The sequence below is a fragment of the Ranitomeya variabilis genome, chromosome 1 (genome assembly GCF_051348905.1).
Source record: "Ranitomeya variabilis isolate aRanVar5 chromosome 1, aRanVar5.hap1, whole genome shotgun sequence".
In the NCBI taxonomy this organism is placed as follows: domain Eukaryota; kingdom Metazoa; phylum Chordata; class Amphibia; order Anura; family Dendrobatidae; genus Ranitomeya; species Ranitomeya variabilis.
In genome coordinates, this window is record NC_135232.1 from 1,087,359,835 (window position 1) to 1,087,373,899 (window position 14,065).

Sequence of the window (14,065 nt, forward strand, 5' to 3'; positions counted from 1 at the left end):
GTCAAATGGCGCTCCTTCCCTTCCGAGCCTTACCATGTGCCCAAACAGTGGTTAACCCCACATGTGAGGTATCGGTGTACTCAGGAGAAATTGTCCAACAAATTTTAGGATCCATTTTATCCTGTTGCCCATGTGAAAATGAAAAAATTGTGGCTAAAATAATTTTTTTGGGGAAAAAAAGTACTTTTTCATTTTTACGGATCAATTTGTGAAGCACCTGGGGGTTTAAAGTGCTCACTATGCTTCTAGATAAGTTCCTTGGGGGGTCTAGTTTCCAAAATGGGGTCACTTGTGGGGGAGCTCCAATGTTTAGGCACACGGGGGCTCTCCAAACGCGACATGGTGTCCGCTAAAGATTGGAGCCAATTTTTCATTCAAAAAGTCAAATGGCGCTCCTTCCCTTCCGAGCCCTGCCGTGCGCCCAAACAGTGGTTTACCACCACATATGAGGTATCAGCGTACTCAGGACAAATTGGACAACAACATTCGTGGTCCAGTTTCTCCTTTTACCCTTGGGAAAATAAAAAAATTGTTGCGAAAAGATCATTTTTGTGACTAAAAAGTTAAATGTTAATTTTTTCCTTCCATGTTGCTTCTGCTGCTGTGAAACACCTGAAGGGTTAATAAACTTCTTGAATGTGGTTTTGAGCACCTTGAGGGGTGCAGTTTTTAGAATGGTGTCACTTTTGGGTATTTTCAGCCACATAGAACCCTCAAACTGACTTCAAATGTGAGGTGGTCCCTAAAAAAAATGGTCTTGTAAATTTTGTTGTAAAAATGAAAAATCACTGGTCAAATTTTAACCCTTAAAACGTCCTAGCAAAAAAAAAAATTGTTTCCAAAATTGTGCTGATGTAAAGTAGATATGTGGGAAATGTTATTTATTAACTATTTTGTGTCACATAACTCTCTGGTTTAACAGAATAAAAATTCAAAATGTGAAAATTGCAAAATTTTCAAAATTTTCGCCAAATTTCCGTTTTTTTAACAAATAAACTCAGAAATTATCGACCTAAATTTACCACTAACATGAAGCCCAATATGTCATGAAAAAACAATCTCAGAATCGCTAGGATCCGTTGAAGCGTTCCTGAGTTATTACCTCATAAAGGGACACTGGTCAGAATTGCAAAAAATGGCCAGGTCATTAAGGTCAAAATAGGCTGGGTCATGAAGGGGTTTAAAATCATAATTTCTTTTCAGTGACAGAAAGGTACTGATTTACATTCTACATACAGTTCAGTACATAAGATCACATAATAACAATACAAATATCTTGCTTTTCTAATCTCATAGTTCTGAGTTAAATAGTAACTGTCACTTCAACTTTGCATAAATGAATGGTACAAGGAGCTTTTAGAAACTCTGCAATATATTATGACATAAATATATGCATCTTTCTCCACTTTTGAATCACAGTTTTTCCTGAACCCCTTAAGCTTGCCAAAGCACTGTGAAGGGAAAACTGCTTATATTTGTCCTATTCAAAAAGTAACAGACTGCCAATTCACTGAGGTTCCAGATTACCGCTGTCTAGCTGTTATGGACATAAATGAGACAGTTGCTGCTTTATAGCAAGTGTTTAAAGGGAACCTGTCAGCAGGATTGTGCACAGTAACCCACAGACAGTGTCAGGTCGGCGCCGTTATACTGATTACAATGATACCTTGGTTGATGAAATCCGTCTTGTGGTTATTCTTTAATCTTTATTTTCAGTTTTTGTTAATGAGATTCTCGCGCCCTAAGGCGGGGTTGGTGTATGTGGTGCTCTGATTACATATTCATAATGCAGACTGTGGATAGATCACTGATCCCTTACTGACCTTCCCCCTATTTGCATAATGAATATCTGTATATACTTAAAAAAAAAAAAAAAAACGGCAGGCAGCAAAATTGCATGTTTTGTGTGCCAATAATAATTTTTTTTTCAGGTTATTCAGCTAGAGTAAAAAAAAAGCAATTTGAAAATGGCGCCCACCGCGCCTGTGCAGTAGCTGCAATCGGTGTCTGCTGCTGACCTGATAACTGCTACTGCGCTTTCGCCCACGGCACCATCTTACTGGAAAAGTAGAAAAAAAAATCCTCTTCCTAGATGGCGCCGCCCGTGCCTGCGCAGTAACAGCTCAGAGATAGCTGAGAGCTATCTCCGAGTGTGTGTAGGTTACTGTGCACAATCCTGCTGACTGGCTCCCTTTAATCTCACCAATGCTTTATTGACTGGATTCACACTTACACTGCTCAATACTGCTGTATAATGCCCTCCATGCTCTTTCTGCTTCAACTTTCTTAGCTAAAAAACCTCACTGTTTAGTGATGTATTCTCTACAGTAGGCATGCAGTGTACCAATAGTATGGAAGTCGGTTCATGGTATACTATACACAATTACTCAATAGCTCAATATATATCATATACATAAATATGCTACCAACATGGAAGTCAATTCAAAGAAAATATGACCATATAGTATGCCATACTCTATATTATAGTCACAAATATAACATCAGCATGGAAAGTCAATTCAAAAAGACCATAACCATATCATATGCTATATTCTATATCATAGGCACAAATTTACCATTGGCATGGAAATCATTTTAAGAAGAACATAATAATACAGTATGCTTTACTTAACGCGTTTCCCCTAAATGGGTTCATCAGGAGTACATACTAAGGATAATATATATACACTCACCGGCCACTTTATTAGGTACACCTGTCCAACTTCTTGTTAACACTTAATTTCTAATCAGCCAATCACATGGTGGCAACTCAGTGCATTTAGGCATGTAGACATGGTCAAGACAATCTCCTGCAGTTCAAACCGAGCATCAGTATGGGGAAGAAAGGTGATTTGAGTGCCTTTGAACGTGGCATGGTTGTTGGTGCCAGAAGGGCTGGTCTGAGTATTTCAGAAACTGCTGATCTACTGGGATTTTCACGCACAACCATCTCTAGGGTTTACAGAGAATGGTCCGAAAAAGAAAAAAAATCCAGTGAGCGGCAGTTCTGTGGGCGGAAATGCCTTGTTGATGCCAGAGGTCAGAGGAGAATGGGCAGACTGGTTCGAGCTGATAGAAGGCAACAGTGACTCAAATCGCCACCCGTTACAACCAAGGTAGGCCTAAGAGCATCTCTGAACGCACAGTGCGTCGAACTTTGAGGCAGATGGGCTACAGCAGCAGAAGACCACACCGGGTACCACTCCTTTCAGCTAAGAACAGGAAACTGAGGCTACAATTTGTACAAGCTCATCGAAATTGGACAGTAGAAGATTGGAAAAACATTGCTTGGTCTGATGAGTCTCGATTTCTGCTGCGACATTCGGATGGTAGGGTCAGAATTTGGCGTTAAAAACGTGAAAGCATGGATCCATCCTGCCTTGTATGGAGCATCTTTGGGATGTGCAGCTGACAAATCTGCGGCAACTGTGTGATGCCATCATGTCAATATGGACCAAAATCTCTGAGGAATGCTTCCAGCACCTTGTTGAATCTATGCCACGAAGAATTGAGGCAGTTCTGAAGGCAAAAGGGGTCCAACCCGTTACTAGCATGGTGTACCTAATAAAGTGGCCGGTGAGTGTACAGTATATACAGTATATATATATGTATATATATATATATATATATATATACATATATATATACTAACCTCTTGAAAAAAGCCATGGTTGTTGTTGTTGTTCCTAGCTCCAATGCATGTATCAATATGTTGTCCATAAAGCTGCCATGATTCAGGATGGCAAGTCACATATGTAGTGATTAGAGATGGACGAACCCAAACAGTAAAGTTCGGCATCCGTACCAAGCACCTACTGTTCGGGCACGGATGCCAAACACGGACTTCACCAGGAAGCCTGTATTACTGTTTGGGTTTGGCCCCCTGAATACCGGGTGATTGTCGCCCTATCATGTGCATGTCAGTGTGGCAAACGCTGCTTCTGATCGACGCTAAAATCATTACCGTCAGTAAGACAGCCGTAGTTCCCACACTGTCAAATGACAGCGTGAGCACGCAGCTGTGATCGTTGGCAAAAAGTTTACCTCCAGTCACTGAGGCTGGCTGATGAGACTACCACTCCCACCAGTCTACACCTGCTACCACTAATAACAGCGGGAACAACTGGTGGCTGATGGAAATATTCAGCAGATGGCACCTGCGCTGTAAATAAATAATTTAAAAAAAAAACGCTGATTCCCCTGAATTTTTGATACCTAGCGATGCAAAACTCACAGCTGAGGGCTGCAACCCTGAGCTGTCAGCTTCAGCAAGGCTGACTGTCAAGAATAGAGGGGTCCCCACTATGATTTTTTTTTAATTATTTAAATAAATAATTGAAAAAAACGGCATGGGGTCGCCCCCATTTTTAACAACCAGTCTTGCTAAAGCAGACAGTTTGGAGCTGGTATTCTCAGGCTGGTGAGAGGCCATGGATATTGGCCCCCCTACCGCAGCCTAAAAATAGCAGCCACCCAGAAAAGGCGCATCTATTAGATGCGCAAACTCTGAAGCTTTGCCCGGCTCTTCCCATTTCTGGGGTTGATATCACCTCTGTTTTGTCAGGTGACATCAAGCCCACGGATTACTACTGGAGAAGAGTAACTTGTCCATTACTAATCCTATAGTTATATGGTAAATAAAGACACAGCCAGAATAAAGTCTTTTATTTGCAATAAAACAAAACACACTTTTATTTTTTTATTTAAAAATACTAAACACAGTTATTCTCATCTAACACTCATTCCATTGAATGCCTCGTCTCCTGTAATAAAATAATAATACAAAACAACAATATCCCTCACCTGTCCATCGTTCTGTCCTACGCTGTAATCCATGTCTGGGGGATAAACAGTTTTCAACCTGGACAGTGCCAAGATGCGACCTTCCAGGCTGAGAACCACTGGTGAATGAGCTGCTGCCCTCAGCGTCAGTGACCGTCGGTGGCATCATCGAGGTTACCGCCTGTCACTGAGGCTGCGTTCCCAGCTGGGCAAAGAAACTGCAGTGACCTCAGTGAGATCACCGTTAGCACCATGAGAAAGTCTGCCAAATGCTAAAAGTTTCAGCTTGTCAGCAGACTTACAGTACAAGTAGCTGCTTTGGTGATTTCTTATAATACAATGCTCTTTGTTGCATTAAATTCTGTGAAATAAAGGGTGCTGTGCATCAGGCATTGAAAATATCTGTGGCAGAAATCTGAGACTGCATAAGGATTTATCATTTAATAAATTTCAGTTTTATTAATCCTGGAAATATGTGAGAAAAATGTGGGTGCTATAATTCCGCTTACCAAGGTCTTTCTGTAATAAATACTGATAGTGGCTTAGTTCATAGTTATACGCTGTATTGACAAGGAAAATAGTAACTCACAGTTGCTGAGTTATTCATGTATTAGCAGGAGGAATAACAGAGCGGCCGCACAATGCAGAGCTCTAAGAAAAGATTATTTATTTTAATATATTTACTTGCAGAAGTTGTTGCAGTTTATTTTGATATTCGTACACTTTCATATAAACTTTTTTTTATTGTTAAATCTTCTTGCATACAATATAGCATGAAGACACACATAGTAGGCAATCTATGTGCCGACATATGGTGATCCACAAACCTACATGTTGTATTGATTTTGAGGTCTAAACATCTTGATTGTTGGCCACATTGTGTATTTTCTTGTCACGCAGAAGACTCCTATCAGCCATAGGGAGACAGTTTGCTTTGATGATATGTTTTGGTTAGTGTAAGGAATCTATATGGAAACCAGTGAAGGTGGTTACATGATGACTATAATGTAAAGCACAGATCTGCAGCCGCAGGAGGGATGAAACGGCTGATAGGTTCTTCAGAGAGTAGACCGAAGCTTGTCTGTAAATTGGAAATATATTCACCATTTATTACCTAATATCTCTGAGCCTCACTTGAACTAGACGTGTTTTTAGAGCTTAGAAAGTATGAAGACCTCTGTTTTAATGTAGTCTTGTGAATTTTCCTTAAAGATGACAGAACAAATTAACTACATTATATTTCAACCACAAATTTTTAAGTTTTATCTCTGAATTAAATTGCTAACAATAAATAACTTTTGACTGTTTTGACTATTTTTGACTGAATGTGTGGCTCATAGAGTTGTCACATAGTCTACTGTGCTGGCAGTAATGACCTTGATTGCCATCACTATGGAAGGATGATCTGACAAGGGATTTTAGATGTCGTATATATATGTTTTATATATATATACATTTATTTCTTAGTTGTGGCACCTGGGTTGTTGTGGGACACAAAGTTTATGTTCTTTTTTTTCACATTTGGCAATAAATTATGCCACACCATTTGTTAGGGATCGGTCACATATCTCCAGCGCTTTTGCCGAGTTCTGACTTTTAAGATCTAGTTTTATCGTTTTCAAGGGAATCAGTTGTGCCAGAATTAATTCTAGATGTCTCCAAAAGATGTCACTTCTGCCTTAAAGTGTCTCTCCTACAAAATTATTCACCTATTCACAGCATTAGGCCGGTTTCACACGTCAGTGGCTCCGGTACGTGTAGTGACAGTTTCCTCACCTACCGGAGACACTGACACACGTAGACACATTAAAATGAATGTGTCTGTGCACATGTCAGCGTGTTTTCATGGACCGTGTGTCTGTGTGCAAAACAGAGACGTCAGTGTTTGTGGGAGCGCACGGATCACACGGACCCATACAAGTCAATGTTAGTTTATCAAGATATCATTTAATTTATACTGTTTGTTTCTCCAAGAAGATAAAATGTGTCATCATTACCCTCATTTTCACATCCTTTTATGTCCTGGATGAAATATAAATGGTCATTTGACAAAATCTGATTGTGTCATTGACAGATAAATCTAATGCACATCCACAGAATGTCACATGATGATTCACCATTTTAATGGCGCGATCACTCAGTGTTCTGACCTTCATATTTATGAAATATGTGCTCCAGATAAGTGGAGGATATATGTCACCGTCGGCTTCCATAACCTAATGTAGACATAATGATTGCTTTTGTGCAGTGGAAAATAATACTTCTAGCAAAATGTGAAATGCCGACATATTGTACAATGTGCTATCCAAAAATACTGCTTGAAACAGGTGGCTACATGATAATTGATATGAAGGTTTTTTTTACCCTTTGGCAAACTACGAAGACAGGCAGGACATGCTCATCACAGATGCTAGTCCTTTTCAAAGGAAAGTAAAAAATGTTGGAACTACATTTTCATTGTTAACATATATCATTTAACCCTTTAAAGCAAATGGAACACTGGCTACATTTTTGCCGTCCTGGTATATGGGTGATTTGTGTTGGCCCTGACTCCAAAGACCATAGGTTGACGTCAGTTTTGGTGTGATTCCTGTGGACATTTGGGGAGTTGAACTCCCCTATTGATTAGGAATTTCTGGATTCCAAAGACAATCTGTTAGGTCCGATATTAGGACATACAGTATTTTTTTGCGTCCTGAAGTAGCCAAGCTTCACATATCCAACATTCATGGTCTGAGTATGGACCACAGACTGGCCACAAATCTCCTGGTCCAAATATATGAGGCTATCGAGTTCAGGACAGACGAGCTGTGGCTAATCCATATTCAGCAGTCAATATTTGAACCGTGAATCAGACATGAGACCAAAGGCTTACACATTGAACACAACTAGGCTAATAATTTGATAGACTAATTTATATCATAGGATGGTAAAGGAAAAATAGACCACCCATTATAAGAATTTTCAAGAACTACCTTAATGCAATATGGTGATTACACTTTTTGCAGCCGCCCATTTACTTTGCTTTGGAGTGGCATTATATAACTTGCTACAAATACTTATCATGGCAAATAAAGGTTTAAGAGCACAAACGGTTGCCACATTTGTAGAATGAGAAAAAACACTGTAAAAGAATCAACAATACAGATCAAGATTTTATCAAGTGTTTTCACACTAAATATACCCAATTTACCCAATATCAGACAATGTATATCTATCCAAATGTGTAGTGTACAATCATATACCACTTAATGTGCATCCATTTGATTTTAATATTAAATAAGTTTTCAACATTTAGAAAAGTGGTCCATAAAGGCTTTTATACTTGTTAAATAACCAATAGAGCACCTTCTCACCCTCACTAGATTAACGCTCCGATCTCTGTGTTTTAGCTAGACCAGTGGCGTCACATCAACATCTTCCAACACTTCTGCAGGTAATCACCTTGCTTAGCACCTCTGCCTTTGTAGCCACCACAAGCCACTGAATTTGGTTATTGGTTTCAGTGGTGATGTACACCGTTGATGTGGTCTCACCGCTAAAGGCAAAGCACAGAGACCGCTGCAGCAGTAGAAAGCCAGCGCTAGATCTAGAGAGTGTAATTACAAGCTCCATATTGCTATTTTACAAGCATAACAGCTTTTGGGGACCAATTTACCTAAAGTGGAAACCTCCTTTAAGAACATATACCTTTAATATACCTTGTAGACAGGGGTTTACTGTCTCTGAGGTACCCGTCTGGAACAGAAAGCCACATGGTTTTTATATCACACACAAAATAGTGTTTATTTGCACTGGATGCACAATTCTGAAAGAAAACAAGCATAAAATTCCTAGCTTTGTCCAAGAACTAACCAAACAATATGTAACCTGACTATTCATACATGGCTGAGCTAGTCCCAGCTAGGTCACACAAAACAACTATCATCCATAGCAACCAGTGATACTTGCAGTTTGGTGCACACGGCCTGAGCAGTCTCTTCTAAGAGATATTCTGGCTTGTTTCTCCAACTCCAAAACAACCCACTCTCCTCAGCTTCCCCCAGCTGACTGACAACAGTGAACCCATGGCTTGGTTCTAATCATCCTGGTGCACCCAATCAGGACCTGTAGTGCTAGGATTTAACTTCTAGTCTACCTGGCTTTCCTACATAGTCCACCCTCTGCCTAAAGCTGGGGTCTGGGCATCATCTGACCACCCAAAGTGCCTACAGAGGGCCAGTTTAAGCTCCTAAAATAGTCTACTATTATCAGGAATACTACAGGGATTTAAATTGACCTAAGTGTGAGCGTACTTGATGACTCGAGGGTAACCTGGTTACTCTGAGACCCTGCCCCTACTTTTGGGTACCTTTTTCTGCCCATACGGTTTTAGGAAAGGCAACTATGTTTGTGCCACTTTGAAGCCCGAAATGTTGGCTTCAGACTGGGTCAACAAGCAAGGGCTTTCAAACTGATCCCTATCTGTTGTGAATTCCGTTCTCGAACTCCCTCCTGTGGTCATGAATGGTACTTCGGTGAGTTCTGTCCGTGGACTTCCTCTGGTGGCTGTGAGTGGAGCTGCTGGTTCTGAGATTCCTTCTCCAGCTGCCCTCGTTTGGGGCTAGGCTGATTCTCTATTTAACTCCACTCAGATCGTTACTCCATGCCAGCTGTCAATGTTCTAGTACTGGTTCAGATCTCTCCTGGATCTTTCTGAGGACCTGTCTACTCCAGCACAAGCTAAGTTCCTGCTTGTTTATTTGTTACATATGGTTTTTCTTGCTAAGTTCTAGTCCAGCTTGCTATCTTGAAACTACCTGGCTAGCTGGAAGCTCTGGGGGTGCAGAGTGGCACCACCGCATCGTGAGTCGGTGCGGGGGTATTTTTTGCACACTCTGCGTGGTTTTTGTAGCTTTTTGTGCTGACCGCAAAGATCCCTTTTCTATCCTCAATCTGTTTAGTTAGACTGGCCTCTCTTTGCTAAACCTATTTCATCCTGTGTTTGTGATTTCCTCTTATCTCACAGTCAATACTTGTGAGGGGGCTGCTTTTACCTGTGGGGAAATTTCGCTGAGGCAAGTAAGGCTTTGTTTCCTTTCTTTAGGGGTAGTTAGCTCTTAGGCTGTGAAGAGGCGTCTAGGCAGAGTCAGGCACGCTCCACGGCTGTTTCTAGTTGTGTTGATAGGAGTAGGGTTTGCGGTCAGCAGAGTTCCCATTTCCCCAGAGCTCGTCCTGATTCCGTGTTTAACTATCAGGTCATTCCTGGTGCACCTAACCACCAGGTCCACAACAGTACAGCTGGCCCACAAAGTGTTAATGCATCTCAATAGAAGGAAAAGAGAAGTTCTGAGACCATTTTTTTTTTCTCTGCAGTGTGTTTTGCCTTTCTTTTCCTCTTAAACTCTGGGTGGTTCAGAACTTAGGTGTGGATATGGACATTCAAGGTTTGTCCTCTAGTGAGATCAACTCGCTGCAAGGGTACAAAACATTCAAGATTATGTAGTTCAGAATCCTATGTTGGAGCCTAGAATTCCAATTCCTGATTTGTTTTCTGGGGATAGATCTAAATTTCAGAATTTCAAAAACAATTGTAAACTGTTTCTTGCTCTGAAACCCCGCTCTTCTGGTGACCCTATTCAGCAAGTAAGAATCATTATTTCTTTGTTGCGTGGTGACCCTCAAGACTGGGCATTCGCCCTGGCGCCAGGAGATCCTGCATTGCGTAATGTAGATGCGTTTTTTCTGGCGCTGGGTTTGCTTTATGATGAACCGAATTCTGTGGATCAGGCAGAGAAAATTTTGCTGGCTTTGTGTCAGGGTCAGGATGAAGCGGAGGTATATTGCCAGAAGTTCAGAAAGTGGTCTGTGCTTACTCAGTGGAATGAGTGTGCCCTGGCAGCAATTTTCAGAAAGGGTCTTTCTGAAGCCCTTAAGGATGTTATGGTGGGGTTCCCCACGCCTGCTGGTCTGAATGAATCAATGTCCTTGGCCATACAGATCGATCAGCGCTTACGTGAGCGCAAAACTGTGCACCATTTGGCGGTATCCTCTGAGCAGAGGCCTGAGCCTATGCAATGTGATAGGACTTTGACCAGAGCTGAACGGCAAGAACATAGATGTCAGAAGGGGCTGTGTTTTTACTGTGGTGACCCCACTTATGCTATCTCTGATTGTCCTAAGCGCACTAAGCGGTTCGCTAGGTCCGTCACCATTGGTACTGTACAGCCTAAATTTCTTCTGTCCGTTACTCTGATTTGCTCTTTGTCATCCTATTCTGTTATGGCATTTGTGGATTCAGGCGCTGCCCTGAATTTGATGGACTTGGAGTTTGCCAGGCGCTGTGGTTTTTTCTTGGAGCCCTTGCAGCATCCCATTCCTTTGAGGGGAATTGATGCTACGCCTTTGGCCAAGAATAAGCCTCAGTACTGGACCCAGTTGACTATGTGCATGGCTCCTGCGCTTCAGGAGGATAATTCCTGGGTTGTTGCCTCTGATGTCCATGCTGCCGATTTAGTTCGTGCCTTTCATTTGGCTCGTCCTGATCGGCCTGGGGGCTCTGGTGAGGGTTCGGTGACCCCTCCTCAAGGGGGGGTACTGTTGTGTATTCCGTTCTCGAACTCCCTCCTGTGGTCATGAATGGTACTTCGGTGAGTTCTGTCCGTGGACTCTCTCTGGTGGCTGTGAGTGGAGCTGCTGGTTCTGAGAATCCTTCTCCAGCTGCCCTCGTTTGGGGCTAGGCTGATTCTCTATTTAACTCCACTCAGATCGTTACTCCATGCCAGCTGTCAATGTTCTAGTACTGGTTCAGATCTCTCCTGGATCTTTCTGAGGACCTGTCTACTCCAGCACAAGCTAAGTTCCTGCTTGTTTATTTGTTACATATGGTTTTTCTTGCTAAGTTCTAGTCCAGCTTGCTATCTTGAAACTACCTGGCTAGCTGGAAGCTCTGGGGGTGCAGAGTGGCACCACCGCATCGTGAGTCGGTGCGGGGGTATTTTTTGCACACTCTGCGTGGTTTTTGTAGCTTTTTGTGTTGACCGCAAAGATCCATTTTCTATCCTCAATCTGTTTAGTTAGACTGGCCTCTCTTTGCTAAACCTATTTCATCCTGTGTTTGTGATTTCCTCTTATCTCACAGTCAATACTTGTGGGGGGGCTGCTTTTACCTGTGGGGAAATTTCTCTGAGGCAAGTAAGGCTTTGTTTCCTTTCTTTAGGGGTAGTTAGCTCTTAGGCTGTGAAGAGGCGTCTAGGCAGAGTCAGGCACGCTCCACGGCTGTTTCTAGTTGTGTTGATAGGAGTAGGGTTTGCGGTCAGCAGAGTTCCCATTTCCCCAGAGCTCGTCCTGATTCCGTGTTTAACTATCAGGTCATTCCTGGTGCACCTAACCACCAGGTCCACAACACCTATCCTTCCAGGGTTTTAGCAGGTTGCCATATTAAATGGTAAAGGGCTTCCTTTTCCCTGGTCATGTACTTTATAGTTGATGTTTCCCTCCTTTTCCACCACCTCATAGGGTCCATGCCATTTGGTAAGGAATTGGCTGTCCACTGTGGACACTAACACATGTACCCAATTCCCAGGCCTATATTGTCTCACTTGATTTTGCCTCTTAGGCCTTGAGGAGATACTCTTTTACCTGGCCCTTCACTTTGGTCCTTCAACACAGCATCATTTCATCCCAATACAGTGAAAGGAAATTCACCATTTACATCATATGATCTTGTTAACATAGCTGACAATGATAGCATGCATTAAGTATTGACTACTCCTACTTCGTAGGACACGGAACCATAGTCTGTGTGTGTATGTTGACCCCGTCCATGGGATAGTTTTTGGTGTCTCCATGGATAATTCTTACCCCATTCCCTTCCCAGGGGCTATCACATGCAGAAGTGTGGCCCTTACAAAGGTCAACAAACTTTCTGAGCACATAAATCCAGTCACATCGTTCACTATCACAAGTCATAGCTAAGGTCCATCACCAGGGTGAGGTATGGCACTGCACTCGGGAAGGGCACAAACTGAAACGTTTCAGTCTATATGGCAGTCGATTGATTCAGAGACCAATGGCAGTGGGCTGATATATGCCTCAGGACACAACACCTCCAACAGACAAAGGTGCAAGATGTACCCCTTGAACCCAGCTCATATCTCCTGGGTCTTTAGACACCCCTCAGATATGGTATTGGTCCCCTTCCTTTCCCCAGAAAGGTGACTTCAGGCGCTTTGATTGCTCAGGGAATTATCCACAGCCAAATATCTTTTGACGAGGCTCACAAGGTCATCTGCATTATGGGGATCTACTTGGGCAACCTAGTTTTGCATGCATTTAGGTAGTATTTGGATAAATCAGTCCATTACCACTCTTTCCACCATCTGTGTTGGAGAACAGTTCTCAGGCTCCAGCCATTTTTGCACCAGGTGTAAGAGGTAGAACATCTTGGAACGAGAAGGCCAGGGTTATGGCCAAGTGTTCCATAATAACCAACTTCAGCTTAGCTTGCCATACTCTTTGGCATTCTAAAGGGCAAGATTATAGTATTTTTTCTCCAGTTCTCCAGTAAGGTGCAGAGCTAGAATCTCTGCCCATTGCTCTGGTGGCAGTTTCTCCCTGTCTTTCACCCTTTCAAAGACAGTTAGGAAAGCCTCAACGTCATCTTCCAGAGACATTTTCTGCAAGGCCTCCCGTACAATTTGCCTCACACGACTACATTCACTTTAGCTGGGGCAGGTGCCGTCTCTTTGGCCTGGACAGTTTCTGTCAAGAGAGACATCTGCTTTAGATGATGCTGTTGAAACTGCTGGATCAGGAGTTTGATTTCCTGTTGGACCTAGTGCTAAAACTGCTGCTGCAAATTTCCTTGTACTAATTGCTTAATAAGCTCCTACATGCCTTCAGACCATGTTTGCTGTTTGCAATACTGTAGCTGCCTTTTCCCAGGACATTCAGTATTTGTACTGTAATCACCAGTGCTCTTTGGGACTTCTGCCCGCATTCTGCACCAATTTTAGGGCTTCACTCTCTTGGGTAGCCGCTTGGAACACAAAGCTACAGGGATTTTATATCACGCACAAAATAATGTTATTTCCACTGGCTGCACAGTAACTAAAGCAAAACTATAAACTTAACATCCCTAATCTTGTCTTGACCACTAAACTAAACATTATAGAACATGACTATTCACGGTTCTAGTCATAGCTATTCAGGTGCACCTAATCAGGATCTGTAGTGCTAGGATTTAGCCCCTAGCGTACCTGGCTTTTCCTACAATTTTTTATATTGATTTTTTGAAGTTTCT

General features: G+C 42.2%; 1 protein-coding gene across 4 annotated transcripts in view; it reads left to right on the forward strand.

Annotated features, from left to right (window-relative positions):
- The window catches only part of KCNIP4 (potassium voltage-gated channel interacting protein 4), a 1,385,815-nt gene that overhangs the window by 832,308 nt on the left and 539,442 nt on the right, over positions 1-14,065 (forward strand). The gene's annotated exons all lie outside the window — the stretch shown is intronic.